At 43.0% G+C, this 21,717-nt stretch overlaps 1 protein-coding gene across 4 annotated transcripts in view; it reads right to left on the bottom strand.

The window, feature by feature from the left end:
* The window catches only part of LPP (LIM domain containing preferred translocation partner in lipoma), a 636,317-nt gene extending 616,052 nt beyond the window's left edge, over nucleotides 1-20,265 (bottom strand). The window contains exon 1 of one of the 4 annotated variants that reach the window (XM_084871808.1): nucleotides 20,106-20,265. The gene's annotated coding sequence lies outside the window, so the exon portion shown is untranslated. Of the gene's footprint in view, nucleotides 1-19,931; nucleotides 20,036-20,105 lie in introns of those variants that run through there. The other 3 variants (XM_084871812.1, XM_084871810.1, XM_084871809.1) reach the window with 3 other exon arrangements.
* Nucleotides 20,266-21,717: the final 1,452 nt, after the last annotated feature.

The raw sequence follows: 21,717 nt of genomic DNA, 5'->3' as shown, positions 1-21,717 counted from the left end.
AACTTGGGTCCAGAAAGAGAACCCATATCTCCCCATTCCTTGCCCGTGCACAGAGATGGATAACAAGGTGGATACTGAAAGAACAGACCCTGGAGTCACAATTCCTATGGTATGGTAGACCAAATGTACTGATTATCCTCCATTTCACCTAGTATGTTCCATACATTAATTACTACTAAAGAGGAGATAGTTAGTAATACTATTTTAAGTAAAATAAATGACTTTTCAGTAAGACTATAAAAGAGTATTCTGCCTTACATGAAAAGGTTGATACAGGTAGATGAGAATGATTTTTCAGAATATGTGAAGGCAGGGAAGGAGGGAGGAAAGGTGGAGAAAATGGTGTATTATGAAGTAAATGGAAAGTAGACCTGCTAGGATCAAGCTGTTCACCAAGGAGCCAAGACCCACTCCAAAAAGATATTGTGATTCACAAGGCAGAGGCCCTCCCCCAGGCAAATTAGAATGCCTTACAGAAGTGAGTGCATCACCAGATGGGCAGTCACTCAGTTGGAACAAGGTCTAAAGCAGAGTTCTGCACCAAAAAGCCTGCCGCTTCTTACCTGTCAAGATTTAGGCTAAAAGGAAAATTGGTCTAAGTTGTATCCATGTGTTAGGGTATCTCAACCCAATCAGTCATGTCAGAATTTCATGGTTGTTTTATTCCCAGTGACTCCTTGGCAATCCTCCAGGCCTCTCTCATACAAACTCTCTCACATACAAACCTAGCTCTCTTCCATGAGAAAAGCCTGCTCTGATTCCACACACTCAACCCCAGGCAGAAATTTCTATGTCATTTTATCTACACACCTTTCATACCAATTAGAAATTCCAACGCTGAAATAGTCACTAAGGTGCATGCCTGAGTACCCCTCTGAGGCTGAGATGCTGGTAGACAGGACCCATAGTTCACCCAAAGTATATGGGAACACTAAGCCCAATAAATGTCCCGGGAGGGGGAGGAGAAGTCTATGATCAAATGACTTTGGGAAATAAACCTCTTAGAAGATCACAATGTGCATTAGTTTACTAAAGTCCAATGATAGAATTTGGATAAAGTCCAAAATCAGAAAAGTCCAATGGTAAAAATTCCCATTTAAGATTTGAAGATGGCAGCATAGGAAACAGCTGTACTCACCGCCTCCCACAACCACATCAAAATTACAACTAAAATACAGAACAACCATCATCAGAACCACTGGAAAGCTGGGTGAATGGAAGTCTTACAATAAGAAAAGTAAAAAAGAAAGCACACTGAGACTGGTAGGTGGTGCGGAGGTGCAAAATGAGCTAGTCCAGCACCCACGTGTGCTGCTTTTTTAATCGGGAGGAAGATTGTCTCTGCAGAGGCTGTCCAGAGGAGCAAGGGGTCCCAGGCCCACACGAGACCCCCAGCCCAGGGTCCTAGAGCTGGGAAAAGAAGTCCCTACAGGCAATAAACTATAGGCTATAAAAACCAGTGTAGATTGGGGCTCAGTGACACAGAAGCTGCTGGAGACCCAGCTGTTCCTCTTAAAAGGCCAGCACCATGAACTGAACTTACAATTCCCTGCTTCCTCTGAGCTCCAGCACCAGAGCAAAGCTTTGGGGACACAGACACATACAGGAAGGAACTTGATTTTCTGGCATAAGGGCAGGATCTCAGGGGCAGCTTTCTCCCAGGTGGAGTTGCTTACAGGGATCATTGTTCCTATGCTGGGATCCCTTGGTCACAGGGCTGACTGGTAGCCATTTCTGTTTGCTCCACCCCGGTGATTCCCTAAGACCCTGCCTCATCCAATTTATAACCCCACCCAAGCTGTGTGCAGCAGCTTTTGCAAACAAGCTCCAGCTGGGTCAGAGAGCCCCAAACCTATCAATAAAAGGCCAAGATCTGGCACCAGCACCATCCCACCTTGCTGCACAGCTGGGCCTCATCAGGGTACTTCCAAACCCAATACAAAGAGGAGAAATCTCTCTGTAGCTCTTGCTGGGTGGCCCCAGGCAGTGGCTGACTTTGTGCCTTCCTGGAGACCCAAGAGCCAGTGTATCCAATGGTCAATGTCAGACACTACCAGATTATAGCTCTACACATCCATAAGTGACACTCAAGAGGCAGACTCAGTGAGCACCAAAGCCCTACTGAAGCAAGTCCTGCTCCATAGGGGTGTCTCCTGCAAAGCAGCTCTCCCACAGTAGTCACAGCGGGTCCTCACAGCCAATTGGCCTGGAGGTCAATTCCTCCCAGTGATACCAACAGCAATCAACTCTCAACTACAACAAGCCTGTGCTCTCAGCATACAATAGGGTGCACCAAGAACTCTCAGCTCAGGTGACTGGGGAGGCTGAGTCACTGTGCCCTATAATACACCTACAGGTCTAGTAATAATTAATGTCGTTTTTCAACATTCGTTTAAAATCTTGCTTGGCGTTGACTTGTATTGACATAACCTTCAAACACGTGGTATTTACAGAACGTGTGAAGTGCAATTAACAAGTTTTGCTTGAAAAAGTTTGTGTTTGGTTTGGTTTTTGTTGCAAAACTAGGGCTAAGAAGATGGCGGATGAAGAGCATATTCGGCACTGTATGCTTTACGAGTTCCAATTAGGAAGAAAAGCAAGTGAGGCTGCAAAAAACATCTGTAGTGCTCTTGGTCAAGATGCAGTTAGCGCCAGAAAATGCCAGCGTTGGTTTGAGAAATTTCGCGAGGGAAATTTTTCGTTAGATGACAAGAGTGGTCGAGGCCGTGTGTCCAATTTTGATCAAGAAGCTCTTCTAGCTCTTTTGGTGCAAAATCCTCAAATTACCCAACAAGAGCTTGCGACAACTTTAAATTGTTCACAAAAAAACAATTTCCAATCAATTGCGTGCACTTGGCAAAGTCCAAAAGTTTGGAAAATGGGTTCCTCATGAGTTGACCGACAACAACCGTAATCAAAGAGTCACAATTTGCAGTTCGCTCCTCTCTCGTCAAAACCATTTGCCGTTTTTAGAGCAAATTGTTACCGGAGATGAAGAATGGGTGCTGTATGTTAATTTGAAAAGGTGGCCTCAATGGTTGGACAAAAATGAGGCTCCGCAGCCCACGCCAAAACCTGACTTGCATGCGAAAAAAGTGATGTTGTGTGTTTGGTGGAATTTTAAAGGAATTCTTCATTATGAACTTTTACCATCTAACCAAACCATTACAAGTGCAGTGTATAGTGCCCAATTGGAAAGGTTAGCCCAAGCTTTAAGAGAAAAAGAATCCGCGCTGATTAATCGGAAGGGCGTAATTCTTCACCACGATAACGCACGACCGCATACTGCAAGAATCACTGCTGAAAAACTGCGCCAGTTGGAATGGGAAGTTCTCCCTCAACCTGCATATTCTCCTGATATTGCCCCTTCCGATTACCATTTGTTTCGTTCTTTGCAAAACTTTCTTCTTGGAAAAAAATTTAATAATGAAGAATGCCTCAAAAATGCATTGACCGAATTTTTTGCATCAAAATCACAAGAATTTTACAACAGAGGGATTAAAATGCTTCCTGAGCATTGGGCACAAGTAGTAGAAAACAACAGCAACTATATTGTTGATTAAATTTTGTTGTATTGTTTAAATAAATTCGATTTAAAAAAGTATTATAAAACGACATTAATTATTACTAGACCTAATACTACACTCTACCAATTTTCACTCTACCAACTCAAGGAGACATAGCAGCTCTATCCAATACATAAAAACAAACACAGGGAAGCAATCAAAATGTGAAGACAAAGAAACATGTTACAAATTTTAAAAATGGAAGAAAGCAAACTATTGCATATAGAGTTCAAAACCATGGTTATAAGGTTACTCAAAAATCTTCTAGGAACCTCCAAAAAAAAAAAAAGGAAAAGAACCAGTCAGAAATTAAGCATACACTGACTGAAATAAAGAATAATATATAGGAATTCAATGGTAGAGTAGACAATTCTGAGAATCAAATTAACAATTTGAAATATGAAAAAGCAAAAACACCCAACCAGAAGAACAAAAAAAAAAGAGAGAATAAAAAAATAATAAGATAGTATAAGAAGCCTCTGAGATAAGTTAAAGATATTGAAAACTTATTTGAAGAAATAATGACAGAAAACTTCCCCTACCTGGTGAAAGAAATTGACTTGCATGTCCAGGAAACACAGAGAGTCCCAAACAAGAGGAACTCAATGGAGACAACAGGAAGGCACATCATAATTAAAATGCTGAGGGCTAAAGACAAGGAGAGAATCTTAAAAACAGCAAGAGAAAAAAAGTTAGTTACCTACAAGAGAATGTCCATAGGACTGTCAGCTGATTTCTCAATAGAAACTGTGCAGGCCAGAACAGAGTGGCAAGAAATATTTAAGTGATGAATAACAAGAACCTACAACCAAGATCACTCTACCCAGCAAAGCTATCATTTAAAATTGAAGATCAGATAAAGAGCTTCACAGACAAGAAAAAGCTAAAGGAGTGCATCACCACCAAACCACCATTATATGAAATGCTGAAGGGTATTCTTTAAGAAGAAAAAAAAGAAAAAAAGATAAAAAATATGAACAACAAAATGGCAACAAATATATACCTATCAACAATTGAATCTAAAAATCAAAATAAACAAATAAGAAATATAATGAACAGAATAAACTGGTGAATAAAATAGAATCAGAGGCATAGAAATGAAACAGATTGATGATAGTCAGAGGAAAGGGAAGGGGAGGGCAGGAAGAGATTAAACAAAGTTCTTCTAGGAATATATGCATTACCTATAATGGACACAGACAGTAGGGTGACAAAGGCCTGGAGTGGGATGGGAACTGAGTGGAGGGGGGCAATGAGGAAAAAAGAAGAACATCTGTAATAATCTCAACAATATTTTTTAAAGCCCATTTAATTTTGTTTAACTTTAACTTTTCCAAACTTAATTGGCTATAGGACCTTTTTGCCATAGAACATTTCTAACATTTTGGAAAACACTATCTTAAAAATCACAGCATTTAAGGAACTGTAGTGCTCCTACTATTGCACCTCACCCAATATTGCTATTTCTATACCTCTCATACTACCACACATCTCATACTTGTCTTCCATAAGAGCAAGGATCTTTATCCAAATCATGATGATATCCGGGGCACTCAGCAAAATAACTTACAAACTTTAGGCCAATAAATGTATTAAATGAATGAATTAACTCAATTATTTCATATCTTCAGATGAGAGAATAATGAAAAATATGTCAACATGACCTCCTCTATATATTCCTAAGTGTTTAAAAGAATGTCTTACACACAAAAAATGTGCTCAATAATTCTTGAAGAATGGAATACAATGCAATGGAACAGGAATTTGTCAGCTATGCCCAAATCCAAAAGTTCCCATAACACTATGAACTCTTGCCTCTTCAATTCCTTCACCCAAGTTGAGTGTCAACCAGAAGAAAATGAAGATGACAAATCAGAAGAGAAAAGCCAAGAGAAAACCAAAGACCCTTTGGGGTGGTGCTTGCAAACTGATGGCAATAAACAATTCCTGTCTGCATCATATTTAGATTTAATAAGATAGTTTGCTAAATGTTAATTAAATACTCTGTGGTTGTTACCAACTGTGGTGATTAACTTAATTTTAAATTAAATTAGCAATAAATGCTTAACTGAAGTTCTATTAAATTTTACCCTGCAAGTAAAGAATATGAGGCTCCTAATTGAGTTTAAACTAGATAGTTATGACAAGTTAGTTAAATTTTTATTACCTGAGGATAACTACCATATTAAATCTAAATTGATTGTTTTATTGATAAGAGAAATGTGTTTTCTGTTCTTCCCATTTATCAAAAACATGTCCAAGAAGGTTCACATATGAATCAAAATTGTTTTGTTTTCTAGCCCTGTTTTTAAAATAAGTTTATTCATTTATAGTAGGAATGAATAAATGCAAGAGGCAAAGAGTTCAAGGAAGGAGTTCTCTATGAGACTAAAAAACAAGGTAATCTCCCTGGCCAGTTTAGCTCAGTGGATAGAGATTGGCCTGCAGACTAAAGGGTCCCAGGTTCCATTCTGATCAAGGGCACATGACTGGGTTGCAGGCTCAGTCCCCAGTAGGGGGCATGCAGGAGTCAGCCGATCAATGATTATCTCTCATCATCATTGATGTTTCTATCTCTCTGTCCCTCTCCCTTCCTCTCTGAAATCAATTTTTTTAAAAATGTTAAAAAAACAAAAACAAAAAATAACAAACAGGTAGTCATATTTTCTAAATCAGGACTCTGCTTTCTCAATATAGATATGGGTTGGAGATGTTGTTTAGACATCACTGTTCAGAACTTTCCAGGATGTTTCCCATGGTTTAAAAGGCTATTAATACTAAACATCTTAAATCACAGTTACTGTTCAAATAAATGGTTGGTTCTGCTACAAAACAAGCTGTATGGCCCTAGGTAATTAATCTCACTCTTCCAGGTCTCAGCTACCACCCATGTTAAATGAGGAGGTTGAAATGGAGATCACTGACTTTATTCATTTTTTTTCTTTGTAGTATACATGGCCCCTGAATAGTAACTAGCACATATAATCAGTGCTCAATAAACACTGACCAAACAAATTAATTAATACATAAATAAAGTTTAGGCAACTCAAAGCACAAAACATGTTTAGTCCTTTCATAACAAGCTTCTTCAGCCTGGACCATTTTTAAATACTGCTACTTGACCATTCAAACAAAGGGAAACAAACTTAATTTCTTGAGAATTATTTTCAGTAATTAAAGAATGTAAATTAAAACTATAATGGAATAGTATTTCTTACATATTAATTTAGCAAAGACAACTGCAAGTCATAAAGTTAAGTCCTGGTGAAGTCACAGAGAAAAAGTAGACTCACACATTGCTAATGACTACAAATTAGAAGTTTTTCTGGAGTATGTATGGCAACTGGTATGAAAAGTAATAGAAATATCTGATATCTTTGAGCCTATAATTCTCCTTTGAAAGAACTTAAAACTTACTTATCCAGCCAATAAACATTGACTTAAGGTCTATTATTTATCATACTCTATGTCAAAATATAAGGACAAAGATGTGATTATATTATCATCTGATGGGTTGGCAAAGAGCAAAGAGGACAGAGATAACATTTTTTAGCAGTACCACCTGGAAGATACTATGATCTATTTTTACACATGATGAATTGGAGATCTGGGAGGTTAAGTAACTGTATGCAAATACAAGATTATTACAAATGTTTAATTATAAAGCACTAACAAGTGGCAGAGCCATGATTTGATCCTAAACCTGTCTGACCCGCCAAACCATGATGAATTTTCTACTACATTCCTGAGGAAATTAAGATACATATTCAGATAACCACATAATACAAGGATAAAATGATTGACACCGTTTGGGAAAGTGGAAGTGCCAAAGAAATAATTGTTTTTAAGGAAATAATTAAGAAAGAAGAAAAAGGTATTTGTCCCCTCATGTTTATCACTGCATTTTTTTAACATGTTGAAATCATATTTAATTATTTTTAAAAAATAAAAACTATCCTAGAGTCCACATGAGTAATGTTTAAAGCAGGATTTATCAATTTCAAAAAGTATTTAATTATGTAAAAAATCAATGTAAAACCTGAGCAGCTTTTTCGTAACAATATCAAGTAGAAGGAAACATCGAACACATACAGAAAAGCAGAATGCACTTTTGGGGGTTGAGATCAGAGAGGGGTATTCAAGTAAAAAAGAGTTTCTTTGTTTGCTTGTTCATTTGTTTTATGAAGTTAATTAAATATATTCTAAAGAAGTTCTTTCCCATGGTGTTTAGATAAGAAACTGATTAATGTTTAGAGGAGTGCATTTAGGATTTCTCATTACTAAAGATATTCTTAAAACTAAAGATGTCATTAATTACTTCACTTATAGTATTCACTCATATGTTTACTCAACATATGAAATTAGCATTTATTAAATATGTAAGAACATATCAGGATCCACAGTGAATCTTAAAGATATGAATATGAACAAAAATGGGGACCTGTCTTGCGGATCTTTCCTGGCTCATGAAAGGAGGAATATGAAATTGTGCTAATAGAAAACTCAAGTTGAAGTCCTGGGCAAGTTACTTAATCTTTCTCAGTCTCACATTCCTTATCAGTAAAACTTAGACAATATTAATCAGTACTTACTGGACTGTTGTGAGGATTTACCTGTATGTATAGGAAAATAGATAATCAACTGTAAAGCACTATAAAAATGGCAACTGCCAAGAAGTGCCATGACTAGATTGATGGATTTCACCTTAGCAGGTCCATGCAGGCTGGCCTAGGCCACATGATCTCCTTGGTAAGTAGCACCAAAATAGTGGCTCCACACAATTCCACATGAACTTTAGTTCATCATTCTTAGTACCCAATCATCTATTTTTAACACTCTCTGCCTTTTGTCCAATTTTGCTATGGACTTTGCATGTGTCACCTGCTCAGAGTCTGGGGTTACTCTTGTTTCAATGACAAGAATAGGTAACCTCTATTCTACCTCTGACATGCCCCCACAACCATTTCCTCATCCCTATTTCAGCTTCGCTTTATCTCTTGGCTGAGCTACAGCATATCTCACCATCTTCCATATCCTCCTCTCAATCCATCCAGCATACTATAACCAGTTATTTTCCTAAAGCATAGATCCAATCACCCCACTTCCCTACTTGATGCTCCTTTCATAGTGCAGGCTCAACTCCTCAATGCAGCAATCAAGGCCTTTATCAGTCTAAGCCCCACCCTCATCTCCAAGGCCTCTCCACTAGGTAGTCCCCATTGACTCCAACTTTCCAAAGCACCTTGCACTTTCTCTCTTCTGTGTCTCTGTCCATGGTATTTCCTACCTTCTCTTCTTCTGGCCCACCAAATTGCCACTCATCCTTCAAGACTCAATGACAATCTTTTCATTTGTAAAGTTTCTCCCAGATTCCTAGTCAGTAACTGTTCAATTAGAGCCAACAGATACTTGCACATATACCTCTTTTATTTTTATGAGTTTATTTGAGCCAAACTGTCATTGCCAAGATGCAAAATGTCAATGAATTGAGAAAATGCTCCAGAGAATGGCAGTTTTATGAATTTTATAAATTAGAATCAGAGGAGGAGACATAAGGAGGAATTACTGGAAATTCATTGGTGGTAGATTAAGGAGGCAGGAAAAAGCAAAGCAGGGAAATCTCTGAGATTGGATAAAGATTAAAATGGAGAGCCCAGCCAGTATGGCTCAATGGTTGAGCATCAACCTATTGACCAGGAGGTCACAGTTCTATTCCTGGTCAGAACATATGCCCAGGTTGCAGACTCGATCCCAACTGTGGGGCATACAGGAGGTAGCCAATCAATAATTGTCTCTTATTATTGATGTTTCTATTTGTCTCTCCTCATTCTTCTCTAAAATCAATAAAAATATAAAAATAAAATAAAATGGAGAGGCACATACTTCTTTTTCATTGGTGGGTATAGGATAGCACATACTTTTACAAATTGTATTGATTTAAAAGATCTCCTGAAGGTGGGGATCTCATGCCCCAAACCCAGACTACATTTTCACTCAGTCATTCACAAGTACCTATGGCACCTGATGTTATATAAATAAGCACAGGATTCTGTCAAATAGATGACAAATGTATTTTTAGGGTTTTGTCCAGCTGCCATTACTGGAACCCTATGCTCTAAGTAAAGCTGATAGGCTGTGGCCAAGAAGAGAGATTTCCAGGTTGGAAATGAGCAGACTACTGGAAAGCTGACCTAACTTTCACCTTGTTCTAAGAAAAGGTGCTGCTTACCCTCCAGGTCACTGCAGTTTGCCTTTCCCATGAGTCAGGGTACACCCCACCCTCTGTGTGGCAACTCCCTACTGCAGTTCCTAAAAATGATTACTATTCATACCAAACAAGACAGAAGTTTCAGGTGCCTTTGTTTTGTTTTGTTTTATTTTTCTTCTTGGGATCTAAAAAGGCACTATATTCAGTGGAAATTCAACAGGAAGAGTAAGATTATTCTGTGACCTCTTGGCACAGAATTCAGTACCACATTGGGCTGTTACAGTTAAAGATCTTTATCAACATAGGCCACTGATGGAAAACAATAGATTCAAAAATCCAGCTAGCCAAAACCGGTTTGGCTCAGTGGTAGAGCATCGGTCTGCGGACTGAAAAGTCCCGGGTTCGATTCCGGTCAAGGGCATGTACGTTGGCTACGGGCACATCCCCGGGTAGGGGATGTGCAGGAAGCGGCTGGTCGATGTTTCTCTCTCATCGACGTTTCTGGCTCTCCATCTCTCTCCCTTCCTCTCTGTAAAAAATCAATAAAATATATTTTAAAATAAAAACAAAAATCCAGCTAAAGTAACACACATGGACAGAAACTCTATCTTATTTCCTAACTCTTAGTAGCCAGAGCAATTTTAGCTTCCCCAGTGCATCTTGGACTAAACCTCCCTGTCCTTCATGGTCCAACCCATGGCCCAGCACTTCCAACAAGCTTCTGCACATGTTCCAGTGGACTTATCCACTCCAGAAATCCGTCATTTATACTACTCTCGTGGCACTTTCTTATATTTTAAACATCATTGACATGTTTTATCAAATCTAATAAACTCTAAGTGCCTACAATCTAGACATCCCTTTCAAACATACTCAAAATTTACCTTTATAAATGCAGTTCATTGAACAAACATTTCTTGAGCACCTAATGTCTCCTCTAACAAAAACAATATATGTGTGTTGAATCCTTACCTTAGGCCTGGCCTTCAGTATATTACTTACACTACCTTACTCAATACTCACCTACAAGTAAGGTGACCATATAATTTATCCTCCAAATCATAACAATTCAAAGGATAAAAGGGGACACTGTCAATACTACACCAGGACACAGACAGAAACCAGGAATGTCCTGGGAAAACCAGAAAAAACACTCCCTCTACTTCTTAAGCAAGTAGTGTTGCTACCGCCATTTTTATGGATGAGGAAAGGAAGGCTAATATTGAGGAGAGGAATCCCCTAACATGCAAATGTGGTTTCCTAAAAATGCCAACAAACTCACAGTACATTTGCTCAGCCATGTTCTCCTAATAGGGAAGGCCCTCTATGTCCTAGACCCTCTCCAACATAGGGGCTGAGCTGCTGGTTGATGGCCTGAGTAACTAAGGAATGCTGACAATGGCTATGGTAGACAGGTACCCAAAGCACAGTTCTTGAAGGTCAGTAAAAGAGTGCTGCCCTGTCCTGACCCTTTGCTTAGGTGCCCCATGAAAGCTTCCCACACAAGTTTCTGAAGAAGACTTAACACCACTTATCAGAACCAGTTTTCCATTTGAACTACATGGAGTTTTAATGTGAGGCCATGACACAAGCAATTGCTATAGTAGAAGCAAACCCTGCAGACTGAAAAACACAACACAAACAAAATCCAAGAGAGTGGGATGGTGCCAATTGGGAGAAGGGACACACAGCTACTACTGGTGATGGACAATCTCTGCACAGCCAAGAACACCTGTGCGCTCACACACCTCATATTCTAAACAGTGGTGCCCTCATTAATGAGAGGTCTTAAAAGTATTAGTAAGTCAGTAAACAAAATTCTGCCTGTGACCACCCCAGAGAGCACAGCTAGGATATGAACTTGGACCTGTCTGGGTCTAGATCCCAGGATATCCCCCAGAAGGGTAAAGTGTCATCCCTGTGTGACAGGCACCATGCTGGGCATCAGGAATTACCACATTATGCACTACATTACCTTTTAAAAAGCACCATGATGCGTATGTCTCTGGTTCTCACGAATACACTGCCATGTACCATATGACCTCTGTGTGAAGGGAACTGAAACTCAAGATTATTCTGGAATTTGCTTAAGAATTTGCTAGTGGGTAACTCAAACACAGGTCTTTGTTTTTCCTATATCAAAAAAACCATTGGTGATGATACTGGTAGAGAAAACAGCATAAGCAAATGATAGCATGGTAAAAGCCCAGACCCTTAGAATTCTGGAGTCTCAAAAATGATTCTCAGTTTTCGTCCAAAGTCACAGACACCGGCAGCTAATGGTACTAATTAGAACACAAAAACCAGGGCTGTCCGGGTGAAACCAGAAAGAACAGTCCCTCTATCTCTTAAGCAAGTACTGTCCTGCGGACTGAAAGGTCCCAGGTTCAATTCCGGTCAAGGGGTCAAGGGCACGTACCTTAGTTGCTGGCACATCCCCATTGGAGGCTGTGCAGGAGGCAGCTGGTCAATGTTTCTCTCCCTCTCTCTCTTCTCTCTCTCTCTCCCTTTCTGTAAAAAAAATCAATAAAATATATTTTAAAAAATAAAAATGCCAACAATGTAAAATAACAATGGTTTCTTGCCTGTGTACGGGGCTTGCTGGAGACTTTCACATCCAATTCTCATGCTCACTTACAGAAGAAATGAAGACCCAGGACAGGCGCTTCTGAGACAGGAGTCTGATTTTTCCTTTTGCCACTTAAGGCAAGGCACTCTGTGGGAAGGCTTCTTCTCCCCTGAATGCTTGCCCTCACTCAGAGCAAGACTGATCCTGCTGACACATCTCCTGGATTGCAGCTGGGAACTGGATAATGAAAAACGATTGTAAAATGTATTCGCCACATAAAAAGTGCTATGAAGGCTATGAAATACTAATGGGTTCTGTGATATGGGTTGTGATGGGCAGGTTTAAGAGGAAAGGAAAAAAAACAGGAGGATCAGGTCCCATACTGGCAAGCAAAAAATACACAGAAATAAAAGGAGAAAAAGGAGAGTGCTGGGGGTGGGGCTGGGACGGTCACAACCAAGGAATGTGCTGGGGGTTATCAAGGAATCAGAAGCTTGGTTCTTGCAAACAAGCCACAGGCATAAATGGCAGTAAAAGAAACAAATTCCCAAACCGCACACAAATCTGAACAGAACCATCTTAATCACTTTGTTTTCCAAGTGCAAAAGCACAAGATTCAAGCCTAGTAACAATGATCTCTTAGGTTTTATCCCCTCCCAAATTCTCCTAGGCAAAAGAAGGAATGTGTCAGGCCAGGCTCAGCAGAAACAGAATCAAAAACACCTTTGAAAGAGAGCTGGCCACAGCCCAATTCTAGCTCAGCTGTCAGAGATGAGACAGAGCAAGTCTCTTTCCCTGGGGCCTCAGTTTCCACTTCACTGCAATAAGGAAGCAGGTCTCTCTGGCCACCACAACCCAGCCTGCACTTCTAAGGCAAGAACTGGCTGCCAGCTTGATGATTCTCCTACTGCTACAACCTTTGGTCACATAAAACAGTTTTCCCAGCCAAGGCTGATAAGCTTGCAAATAATTAGAAGGACAAGAGTAAGAGCTAAGCTGCCTAATATGATTCTAAGAGCAAACAGCTTCCAGAATCTGTTTTCCCCTCTCTGCTCTCCTGAGCTGATACAAGTCCAGTATCTCCTTCAGCATCCTCCTAAGCAGGCCCCTGCCTGGGGTTTTAACTTGTTACCATTCAGTCACCAGAGCTTTCTAAAGCTAAGGGGCAGCAAGGCCCTCCTTTGCTGTAAGAGTAACAATAGCCTCTGCCCTCCTTAAACTCCTGACATCATCTTTAGCTGCCCTATCAGCCTTTATAATCTAATCCTCAGAGCCACCTTTCACAGTGATCTCCAAGCACAGCCTGCACCCTTAGGCCTCAGGATTATGCATTTATATCAAGGTGTCTATTCCTGAATGCTCTTCCACCCCATTCACCTTATAAACTCCTACTCTCTCTTCAAAACCTTTCCAGGTGCTGGTCACTCCATTCTTAGTGCTCCCATTGCCCTTTGTTCATCACTCTACTAAGGCCTTATCATGTTCTATTTCAATCTCTCTCTCTCTCTTATGCTGGAATCAAAACCCTTGAAAACAGACCCTTGTCTTTGTAAGCCAGTTTTCAGCATTTCTGTCTAGCATATGGTGATCACTCAGTACACATGTGTGAAAATGAATACAAGAAGTTGAGCTAGTCGGGACTGGTTTGGCTCAGTGGATAGAGTGTCGGCCTGCAAACTGAACGGTCCCGGGTTCGATTCCGGGCAAGGGCATGTACCTTGGTTGTGGGTGCATCCCCAGTAGTGGGTGTGCAGGAGGCAGCTGATTGATGATTCTCTCTCATCGATGTTTCTAACTTTCTATCCCTCTCTCTTCATCTCTGTGAAAAATCAATAAAATATAAAAAAGAAAGAAAGAAAGGAAGGAAGGAAGGAAGGAAGGAAGGAAGGAAGGAAGGAAGGAAGGAAGGGAGGGAGGGAGGGAGGGAGGGAGGGAGGAAGGGAGGGAGGGAGGGAGGGAGAGAGGGAGGGAGAGAGGGAGGGAGGGAGGAAGGAAGGAAGGAAGGAAGGAAGGAAGGAAGGAAGGAAGGAAGGAAGGAAGGAAGGAAGGAAGGAAGAGGGAAGGACAGAAAGAAGACCCATTCTTATGGGGGGGAAAAAGAAGAAGTTGAGCTAGATGAATTGTAGAAGGGGCAAGGAGTCCAGGAATGGCTTCATTGCACAAAGTGGGTTTGGGTTTTGAACTTAATGGATCATAGTTTTACAACAGCAGAGATAATGGACAGGCCAGAAACTACACAGACTAGGCTGGTGATGAAAGAATATGAAACTATGGCTTTCCAACATAGTTTGGATAAATAATATGATTATGGGCATTGGAAAACAGCATAGGCAAAGGCATGGATAAAAAAAACAGAGGAATGTTCAAAGACAGCAGAACCACCTGTCTGTGTGAGAGAAAAGTGAAAGAGCAGTTTCAATTGAAATTTCTCTTAGGATAGCTAACTTAAAGACTCAACACAGAACTCTTAACCTTGACCCTCACTGTGGAACTGCCCAATGCCATCTGTGGCAGGTACAGCATAGATGAATCTCAAAGGAGTCCTGTGCCCCCAAGCCCAAACTTTAGGGTCAATAAAAATAGTTCCTTTCCCCAACATTGCCATTTATGTTTGCAGAGAACATAATCAATCTCTTTCTCCATCTAACAAATATTTCCAGAGTGCCTAACATGTGCCAGGCAGTCATCTGGGCACTGGGAACATGACCATTAACAAAGGTATCCTTGGGATCCTCATGAAACTTATTTTATAGTGAAGTGAAGACAAAAACAAGCAAACATAAAAGGTCAAGTGATGATTCATGCTTATACTGTTTCAGTTCATTCATTTCACAAAAAATTACTGAACACCTTCAGAACACCAGAAGTAAACTTTGCTGGATGCCATTCTTGAGGTCTCTCCCCAGAAAATACCTGCATCTGTGAATCTTTAAAATGCAAATGACCCACCTGAGGCAGGTAAGTCATGGGGAAGCATTTGCTGAACCTGCTTTCCTTGGAAGAAGAGGTCAGCATGACTTAGGGAGGGCAGGATCCAACAAGAGCTATTTGGCTCAACCCCAGAAGACATCTAGCATTTTCCAAGGAGATGTGATCATTTCACAACATATATGAGTCAAACCATTATGTTGTACACCTTAAACTTATACTTTATATCTCAATAAAACTGGGGGAGGGGGGGAGGTCTTATCACTACAATGAAGAGGAGAGGAGAGGAGGGAAAAGGAGGGGAGGGAAGAGGAGAAAAGGGAGAGGAGGGAAAAGAGGGGAGGGGAGGGGAGGGGAGGGGAGGGGAGGGGAGGGGAGGGGAGGAGAAGAGAGGAGAGGAAGTAATATTGGGGGAGGGGTGCAGATAATTTGCTAGAGAGACTCTGACTTCTCCAGTTAGGTTTGGAGAGAGAAAACACCCAAAGGGTAGAGGGAACAGTAGCATCTTAAGAGAGGGAATGGTGGAGCACTTGTGTGGAATTGAGAAGACTGCTCACCCTTGATCATAAACCCTCAATTATGATCCCACCAGTACTCAATAAATGTATATGAATTAAACTCCAAGGAAGAACACTGAAAATCAATGTTGATTAGAATTTTTCATTCTGTGGAGACATAAAAGAGTGGTGGCGAGGCTATAGGTCAGGCAAAGGTCAGAAACTGGACCATGTCACTTAGTAGTGGTATAACCTTATTTAACCGGATTCATCATCTCATTTGCAAATGAAACTAAAATCATAAAACCAACTTTAATAAATCGGCATGAGAAGTATGTAAGTACATATCAGGCACTCCAAAATTTTTTCAAACTTATATTCTTATTACTATTATGGTTAAGAAAGAACGATAGGAAGATTAACATTTTCTAGCCTCAATTCTGTGGTTTAAATGCTTCCAAGCATGAATCCCATTGACACTCTGGCCACCCACTCACCCTATTTGTGGAAAGTCAGAAGAGATGAAGGCCTCAAGGATACAGCTGTGTCCTTTCTCATTTCTGTGGCCTGCATTAAGCACTGGCCATTTCCTTTACACCTCCAGCTGATCTAGAGAGGACCCACAACACACTCCATTCCCTCTTCCCTTCCTCTCACCCTCAGGTTCTCTGTCTCACACATACCTTCAAGCCTCAGATTTTTCACCCGGATAGGAGTTTTCTCCATACAGAAAACTTTACCTTCCCTTCCTCACCTGGGTTTCTTCCAGCAAGGCACAGCCTTCCAAGCCAGTTCCAAGAAGAGTCCCCACCCATCAATGCACACACAGAGCTAAGACTCCTAATTACTGCCCAAGGTCAAAGTCTCAGGTTCACCAACCAATTACTTAAATGTGTTACTATGCTTCCTGCATTACTAACCAAATACCTCTTCCCAAAGATGGTTTCAGAGGTCCTGCCCAGGCTTGTTCTCATGTGAATCTCTCGAGTGCCAACTAAAGGCCCCTATAGCCTACAAGGTAAAGTTAAATCTACTTAGAAAAAAAATAAAAGTTCCCCCCTTTCCCCAATTCCCACAGCCCACTTTATGCTAGCCATTCAAAATACAGCCTCAGGAATAAATGTTCCCAATCAGCCTCACAGATTGAGGCTTACCTGTCTGTACTTCCTCCACTTTGGCAACTCTTCAGACACCACTCTCTCTGTGCTGGCTTCCCTTAAAGGGACCCTCCTCAGTGCAGAGCAGCCAAAACATACCCGGAAAATAGCATGTGCATGCGCATGTACACCTGTGGTCTTCAAGGAATCCTGTCCTCATCTTTGTACTCCCAGGGCCAGCCAGTTCCTGGCTTGCAGTAGGTAGGCTCCTGGATTTGTGTGCTTCCTGCACTGTTTATCTTCTTTATGTAAAAATAGATTCGTGTGTTCCATCTTCTGGTTCTACCATGTTACCTGGCACTTTCTATCCCTCTGTCCATTTTCCATTAAATGCAGCAAATTTCAGGGCTAAAGTGGCTTCCCAGTATATCCCAGTGAGTTACACTCTGCCCTTGGCCAAAAACCCATCATCATTCCAGCATTTTAAAGCATAGTTCTGAAATAAAATCCGATCCAACTATTCTACAGTTCTCCCAATAACCCATGTGAGTTCCACAGCAGAGTAAAATCACACATTAACACCAAGAGTCAAAGTTCTGGATTGTCATTTTGAGCACATTTCTAATTAGCTGTGTGACCTTGGGAAAGAGTTACCATGGAGATGACAGTGTCACCAGGCCCAATTCTCAGGATTTTTGAGATGCAAATGGAATATCTGATGGGAAAATGTTTTATAAAGTGCCAAGCACTGTATTTTCATACAAGTATGATAACTTTTATCAAATCTAAACCATTGACTCTAAGATGTACCATCATCAACTTGGAATGAAAAATTGCTCAACTATGACACATCTGTGATTATAAGACAGCCCAATTTCAGTGATATTAAAATTTGGGGGGGGGAAATGTACCTTAGAACTGATGAAATACAACTTACTTGTCTTTAAAGTACAAGCACTTGCTATAAAATTTCATATTTGCCAAGGGCACATAATAGGTTCTCAGTAATATATGTCAAGTAAGTGAGTGAACACCCAATGATAATATTTATAGGCCAAATTATTGCCTCTCTCTAGAAATGGGCAGCCAAAGGCTTTCCAGTGCCAGTACCTCCCCTCTCAATCATGTCCCAGCCTGCCCAAAACCCTCAAATGATGACTTCAAGTCATATCCAAACTCCCAAGCCTGGCATTTTTAAGGCCCTTCATAAACAAGCCTCCTTTCCCACCAACCACGGCCTGGAACTGACTACCTGCCCCAGAGTGATGACCTTACCACCAGAATTTGTCACTCCAAGAGTCCTAATCAGTCCCAGCCATAGTAACCAGCTCAGCAGCTCCGTTTCTCCTCCCTCTACCATCAAAGCCAACTCTAGGCTGGCCAGCTACTCACAGGGAGCATGACCCTGTGGGACTGCCTAACCCAAAGGTCCAGGTATTCTCCCTACCATGCAAGCAGCTAACCCCAACTACTTCTCTTCCAGCTAGAGTGTACATTCCAGACTATAAAAGTCTGGGCATTGGAATGGAGGGACAGCCCTACGAAGATTCAATGCAAGACACATTTCCTTTTGGCAGTCCCCAGTGCTAGCAGGAACCATGGAAGGAGAAATGCTGGTCATGGAGTAGAGTGAACCCTATTAGAAATTTTGCCCCTCCCCCACTCCATCATCCACCATTATTCACCATAGCATCCACCTTCTCTGGCCCTTCATTTTTATTTCCCCATCTGTAAGAGAGAGGGAGGTTGAGGAATGAGAAGTGGAAAAGGGAGTTGGTAGCTTCCCTTCGCTCCACTTAAAGGCTTTCTTAAAATACACAAGTTCTGAGAGAGGTGAGCCATTAACTCACTAACACCTTAGTAAGAACAAGTTTTACTGGAAGGCAAGCAATTTAGAAAAGGGAGAGGGGGTAGAAGGAGAAAGAGGATTGGAGATAAAGTTAAGTGAGTCTGGTATTAGGAAAGTAACTCAGAGATGACCCTGAATTTTTGCATTTTGTGTTGAGGGCTGAGAGGGAAGCCATAGAGATAGCTTTCTGGTCTCCATAGCATCACAAAGTCCCAAAGACATTGCTCTGTCAGAGTTACCTGGGCACAAGTCCACTGATTTACCCATCTCGTGTACTCTCCTTCCAACCCCATGCCCTCAACACAGTCACATTTACAGTTTCATCACTACTCTCCACATTTTATTTAGTATTCTCTGATCTACAGCCCACCCCCACCCCCAACACCCTACCAGCCCCAGCCCCACCCTCCACCCCATCCCCACTCCTGCGCAAATTGCCTGCTTCTTGGTCACTGGCTAGCTTCAGAAAACTCCCATACTTCAAAAACCCCTGATCAAAGGGCCATCACTATCCGCTCTCCAAGGACCAGGAAATCAAACTCCTTTTCCGAGCCCATTAAATCCTTATCCAGCACTCAGCACTTTCAGGTTTGGCTCCTCGGTGGTCTGAGGGCTCTCATAGGGCAAGAACTGGGCCTTATCTGCCTCTCCGACCTAAAAACCCGCCAATGCCCCTGGCACACAGTGAGCGCTGGAGAAATGCTGGAGAACGGAAATTAGGAATTGGGATCCATTTATGTTCATTACAGTTTTGCCTTTAAGTGACTAACTTCTGGGGAGGCCCTCCTTCTCTCCGGACCTCAATTGCCCCAACTGTAAAATGGGGGCTTGGCTAACTGGATTTCCTAGGCCCCTTCCACGGTGACAACTGGGATTCCGCGAAAGCTCGAAGCAGCTGGGTGTGGCCCCGCCCCCTGGGCGCCCAGAAAGGCCCAGGCTGGGGTCACCCGGGGGAAGGGCTCCAACCCCGCCCAGACCGCGATCCGAGCTTCCCCGAAAACTCGGGGTCTTCCTTCCATGGCGTGTACCCCGCGATGGCACCGCGGCTGGCACTTCCGCACCGCGGGCCCCCAGGCCGGGGCAGGGCGCACGCTCCACACCCAGCGCCCGCGCCGCTGCCACCCCGGAGGCGCTCGCGCCCGGGGAGGCTGGGGGTTCCCGAGGCACCCGCGGGCGGAGGGGGGGTGGGGGGGAGGAAGGAGGATTTGCAACAATACCTCTGGGAGGAGGCAGCCGGGGCAGCGGCGGTGGCGGCGGCGGCTGGAGGCGGAGGCTAAGGCGTAGGAGGAGGCGCCCAGGCACTCCCCCTCCCATTGTCCCCAGCCCCGGACAGGCTCGGCCCCGCGCCCCGCGGCGGGTCCCGCGCCCCGGACCGCGCCGCCAGCCCTTACCTTGCAGCGCCCGGCCGTCCCCCTGCTCGCTAAAAGCTACTTATCCCGGGAAAGCTCGCTCGCGCGGGGCCCGGGAGCGAACCCACAGACAAAAAGTGAAACTTCGGCAGGGCTGGAGCGGCTGCTGGTTGGTGCCTTTCCCCCTCCTTCCTTCCCACCGTCCCCACCCCCTCCCCTCGGTCTCCCGTGCGGTGCCCTGAGAGCTGGAAGCTGACGTCAGGGGCCTGAATTCCTGACTTTGCCTGCACGCATTTGTCCATGTAAGGTATGGGGAGGCGGGTGCCCGGGCGCCGCGCGCCGCTGCCTGAGGGGGGAGGGGCGCCCGCGGCGGGCAGGGGCTGTGCCAGAAGGTGGGCGCACCGCGGGCATTTTATTTCCTGGAAATGCGAGGAGGGGACCTAGGGGTGCAGGGAGCTCGCAGGCGGAGGAAGAGAAAGGAGGTGTGGGGGCTCTGCCTGCACTGAAGGAAGAGGAAGGAGGAAGCGGCCGACTGGAGGGGCTGCCTGAGAAATGGGAGAACCTGCCTCTGCCCTTAAAGGCGCCAACTGAGGGTGCTGAGTCTGAGCAGCAGAGATTCTGTTTGGGGAAACCCCTTCCGAGATCTGGGTCCTGAGCCTCTCCCTGGATTCCCAATAGACTCTTCATGTGCTGGAGGTCGGAGCTGGCTAAGACCAACGTCCCATCCGCCCATTTCCCACATGAGAAAACTGACGCACTCCGACAGAAGAGAAAGGACTTGTCCAGAGTCCTGCACGCCACCGACCCAGACACCGAGGCGCGGGACCTGGGTGTTCAGACTCCCAATCCCAGTCCCCTCCGCCAGCCAGAGCCCTGATTCCCTCCTTTCCACCGAGCAGGAAACCAGGTTAGATGTCAGCGGGCCACGCAGACCACCCAGGGAAGAGAATTCCAACTTCCTGGAACGTCTGATTGACATCCCTGAAGGCAATGACGTTGCTTCGGGGCCACTTCCTCTGTCCTAGGCTCAAGTAAACGAACACCTGGAGTTGAACGTTTATTTTTCTGCCTTGTCCTGAATCCCAGAAACTTTTTTTCTGCGCTCATATCTCCAAAAAAGAAATCAGCGAACTGGGTGAACTGGTTTGAATAAAGGCAAGCCTGTTCTTGGAAAGTTAAGAGTTGAATGTTCCCCCTCTGACATTTGTAAATGTGAGCACACACATGAAAACCACCATTTACTATGCCAAAGGGTTGTAATGTGCAGCAGCCATTGCCTGGAAGGCGGTCCAAGGCTGTGGACTTTGTTTCCTTGTATTTCTATCCTATTGATATCTACAATAATAATCGCTCACTTCAGCACATCATGAAAGCAGTTTATCAGAGCTTCATGTTAGATAGGGCAAAGCATAGTCCCCCTTTTACATTTGAGGGGAAAAGGTAAAGCGACAAAAGCGCCTAAACTCACCTCCACTCATCCAAGTCCCCTGACTAATCCCAGGATGTTTCCACCCAAACAGGAAGCCTTGACCTCTAGCAGGACTTAATTTCCATTCGTGAATGTTTGAGAGTACACTGAATTGCCCATACATGAAACTTCCAAAACTTGCTTCTAATGGGATTTGGTGGAAATTTTTTTTTTTTTTTTTTTTTT

This window comes from Pipistrellus hanaki (genome assembly GCF_964339955.1).
Source record: "Pipistrellus hanaki genome assembly, chromosome: 2".
In the NCBI taxonomy this organism is placed as follows: Eukaryota; Metazoa; Chordata; class Mammalia; order Chiroptera; family Vespertilionidae; genus Pipistrellus; species Pipistrellus hanaki.
The sequence above is the reverse complement of the archived record's forward strand: the minus strand, read 5'-3'. Positions and strand labels throughout refer to the sequence as shown.